We start from the raw sequence: 4,483 nt of genomic DNA, 5'->3' as shown, positions 1-4,483 counted from the left end.
GTGATTTCCGATGATTATATGCGCTTTCCCAAAAGTAATAAAGTCCTACATTTGTTGCGGACGGGATTTAGCTCGGAAGAGTAATCCCAATGACCTTGTTATAGAAAGGATTTAGCCTACCTGGTAATCCCAATATAATACCTCTCGAGCATACATTATGATTAGGGTTTAGCCTAGACTGGTAATCCTAATCGAGCTACTCTATGCACACGTTATATAAAGGATTTAGCCTGGACTGGTAATCCTGTTATACGATATGTGGCTCGGGAAAGTGTTTCTTGGTTAAGTGCCCTAATGGGTACCTTTGAATAAGAAACTGATGAAGTTTCGAATCGTACACTTTGTGTGTACTACTTGTGCATCTATCAGGTTTCAATGATTCAACGGACATAAAACTCTTGACATGGTATGAAAATCTTGATAGGATATGATAATGACTTGAAAGAATATTGCATGATGAGCTCATCTATGTTACTTGATTGAAATGAATATTTTGGCGACTAACATGTTTGATAGAATGTAAGGCAATTTAGCCAAATGGATGGAAACATAACATTGTATGCTTAGCTTTTAATAAACAAGATTGGTAAGTTTAGTTTCTGTTATTGATAAACCGTAATTTATACATATTTCTATCCTATGCTTAGCACATTTTATGGATGATTTTTCCTTAAAATTGGTGAAATCGATGCTCCTAATGCCTTAATTTCATATTTTATACTGAGGTGAGCATAAGAGTGTGAAAGGAACGAGAAACGGGCCAAAAACAGAGAAAATTGGCCAACGTACAAAATCAACACGGGCTACACCTCCTCACACGGGCAGACCACACGGTCGTGTCAATTTGGCAGAATCGAAGCACGACTCACACGGGTGGACCACACGCCCGTGCCTATTTAACAGGTTTGACCACGACCTGAAGTAATCATACACAGGCATGTTCCTGCTGAGCCCAAGTTTAGTCCAATTCGGAAAAGGCCAACTTTGAGGGTTCTCCAAAGCCTATAAATACACCCTAAAGGAGGAGGAAAAAGGACACACAAGGAAGGAGGCAGGGAACTGCTCAAGGAAAGCCAATTGATCCATCTCAGAAGTCGGATTCATCATCAAGACTAAAGATCTCCCCTCAATTTCCCTTCAGGAGTTTTGGGTTTTTCTTTATGTTTTGTATTCATTATTCTTCTGAGATGTTTACCTTTTTTGTTATGAACTAAAACCCTAAATACCTAAGGGGAATGAAACCTAAAACAGATTTTGTTATTGTTTTCTGAATTGTATGATAAATTTTTGGCTTGTTCTTAATTCTTGTCTTGATATTCCAGGATATTGATTCAAGTTAAGCTCTTATTTAGAGGAGGAATAGACCCTGTTTAAGAGTACATTTGTCATAATTAAGCAGAGTTGGTTGTGCGCCTAGACATAGGGTGACAAGATTTTGCTGGATTATGGTTAAACCTAATAAGGGGATCCATAGATCGAGTTAATGCAACCCTAGGGAGTTAATTAGAAAAAGATTTCAATTATTCAACCTAGGGTGAGACGTTATTAGTCTCGAGAGGGATAATAATATAACTTAGGGATTTCTACGGATCAAGTCAAATGAATAAATCATCCGATTCAGAGTCAAATAACAAGTGAAGTCTAAGTGGATTTTTCCTTAGGTATTGTCTTAATTCAATCGTCTTTTCCAAAAGTAATTTCCCAATTCTATTTTCTGTGATTTCTTAGTTTAGTTAATTAGTTAGTTAAAACAAACCCCATTATTCTTAGGCTAGATAATAAAAAGAAAGTTAATACTAGTACTTTTAGTTCTTTTGGGTTCGATAATCCGGTCTTGCTAAAGCTATACTACTGTTCAATAGGTACACTTGCCTTCATCGTGATAATAGTTAGTTTCAAGAATGATTCATTATAAATATTTAAAACCTGTCACGAATATCACATACCAAATTTTTGGCACCATTTCTGGGGAACTAAAATATTAGGAACACTCGTTTTTTATTACTTTAGCCATTTTACTTTTATTCCAATTTAAATTTTTATTTCTTTTCTAATGCTTCATTTATTTTCTTCTGGCAGGTTTTTTATAGTTTATGACTAGAAGAAACTCATCATGACCATTACTTTTTGACAGTGAGATTGATCGTACAGTTCGTAGAAACCAAAGAGAAATAAGGCGAAGCTTAATATACACAGAGAACGTGCAAGAGGACGATATTCAAATCACAACTGAGGAGATGGCTGAAAACCAAGAAAATCCACTACCTCCTGCAATTGCTGCTAATCAAAATCCTACTCCGCGTTGCTGTTAATCAAAATCCTGCTCCGCGCACTATGTATGATTATGCTAAACCTAATTTAATAGGAACTGAGTCAAGTATAGTTAGACCTACTATTGCTGCAAATAATTTTGAACTGAAACCTAACACAATTCAAATGATACAATAGTTTGTTCAGTTTGATGGTTTGCTGGACGAGGATCCCAACACCCACTTGGTAAATTTCCTAGAATTTTGCGATACCTTCAAAATTAATGGCGTTTCTGATGACGCCATTTGCCTTTGGTTGTTTCCCTTTTCATTAAGAAATAAGGCTAAACAATGGTTGAACTCGTTACCACGAGGGTCAATCACTACGTGGGAACAAATGATCAAAAATTTTTTATTAAAATATTTTCCACCGGCTAAAACTGCCAAATTACGTTATGATATCTCTTCTTTTGTGCAGATGGATTTAGAAACACTCTACGATGCATGGGAGAGATATAAGGACCTTTTGCGAAGATGCCCTCACTATGGGTTGCTTCTTTGGCTATAGGTTCAAACGTTCTGTAATGGCCTGAATCCTTTGACTCGACAGATGATTGATGCAGCCGCTAGAAGAACTATCAATAATAAGACACCTGAGATGGCTTACGAATTTATTGAGGAGCTGTCACTGAATAACTATCAGTGGCAAGTTATGAGAACAAAGCCGATGAAAGCAGCCTGTAACTCCCAAAAATCCCGAAATCTTGATTTTTTTCTTTTTGTGCTTAATAATTCTGGTTAAGTGTTAATTACGCAAAGGTAGGTCTTGGTCAAGGTTTGAGTTTGAATTAAGGGGTAGAAGAAATTATAAGTTAATTTTTAAAAGAATCAAGGTTGGCAAGTAGTTGGGCTTTTAAATAAAGATAGGGGAAAATAGCAACAAAGAGCCTAGTAGAGGAGTGGCTAAGTGACACCACTTAGAGTGTAGGGAGGTGGCATTAATAGCTAGCAAGGAGGTCCAAGGTTCGAATCCTAGCTTAGTGTTTTTAAAAGTTTAATTTTGACCTTTTAGAAGGATGGAAGTGGCGTGAAAATGGACTCCAAGTGAAGTGTTTAGGAGAGAAAATTAAGGAAAGGATCAAGAGGTTATCAGGGAGAAAAACGAGGAGATGAGTAGGGAAGAGTGTTGGAATTGAATTGGGAATTAGGCATGGAAAATTCAGCTATAAGGGCTATAAATAGGGGCTGAATATAGGGTTGCCAGGCTACTGCCAAAATTCTTCTTCACCTTGTTGCCAGAAACCCCTTTCTCTAAAAAGCCGAAGACCCTTTTCTTTTCAAGATCCAAAAAGCCGAAGACCTTTTTGATTTTCTTTCTTTTCTTCCTCCCGATTTCTATTCTTCTCTACACAATTTTCTTTGTTTCACTTAGCAGATTTCTTCTTCTACTCTTCTTCTTTAATCTGTACTAAATAAACATTATTCACCATACTAAGTTTGAAAAGCTGAAAAGCCGAATCTCTCAGGGGCTGAATACTCTTTGACCGAATCTAGTGGAATTAGTATCGGATCTAGGATCTTAGCTCTCTGCCGAATTTCTCTTTAGGTGTTTGCGATTTTGATCTAAGAGTTGATCGTGGTTAGTGATTTAAGAAAGGGTTGATCGCGCAAGGTAAGCTTAAGGTGACGTTTCGGTTTTAGTAAGGATATGTATTAAGCATGCGATTAATGGAAGGGTGATATCGTTTCTAGGTTTGGGCTAAGGAGATCGCATCACGCTTGCTTACCAGGTGTGTACATACACTGCACACACATTATGTATCGGCAAAAGCCAAAATCCCGAAAAGTCGAAAGTTTGGCTACGGTAGTCTTGCGAGTGCACGAACACTCGTAAGGGGGAGACCGATAGGTTGCTTGAGGCCCACAGGCAATTCCGTGGACTTGGGTTGTGATTTGGCCATATGGGTCAGAATAGGCTAAATGGACTCGATGGGCTATTGGGCCCATAATACAAAAACTGAATGTTGATGCTATGTGATAGGAACTTGTATGTGAGCATGATTATGAATGTGACTGGGCCTAATGGGCCATATAAATATGATTTGGGCCTACTGGGCCATATACAGGTGATTTGGGCTTAATGGGCCATATGAATATGATTGGGCTTAATGGGCCAGATACATGTATGTGAAATTGTTTGAGATTTGTAAGGGGTTTTGGGCCTAGTATATGAA

General features: G+C 37.7%; 1 non-coding gene across 1 annotated transcript; it reads right to left on the bottom strand.

The window, feature by feature from the left end:
• Positions 1 to 2,694: 2,694 nt before the first annotated feature.
• On the bottom strand, positions 2,695 to 2,801 carry LOC121205301 (small nucleolar RNA R71). The gene has a single exon (XR_005900385.1). It is a non-coding gene; the product is annotated as a small nucleolar RNA R71 (small nucleolar RNA).
• Positions 2,802 to 4,483: the final 1,682 nt, after the last annotated feature.

This window comes from Gossypium hirsutum, chromosome A08 (assembly GCF_007990345.1).
Source record: "Gossypium hirsutum isolate 1008001.06 chromosome A08, Gossypium_hirsutum_v2.1, whole genome shotgun sequence".
NCBI lineage: Eukaryota > Viridiplantae > Streptophyta > Magnoliopsida > Malvales > Malvaceae > Gossypium > Gossypium hirsutum.
This window is presented reverse-complemented; position numbering and strand designations above follow the sequence as displayed.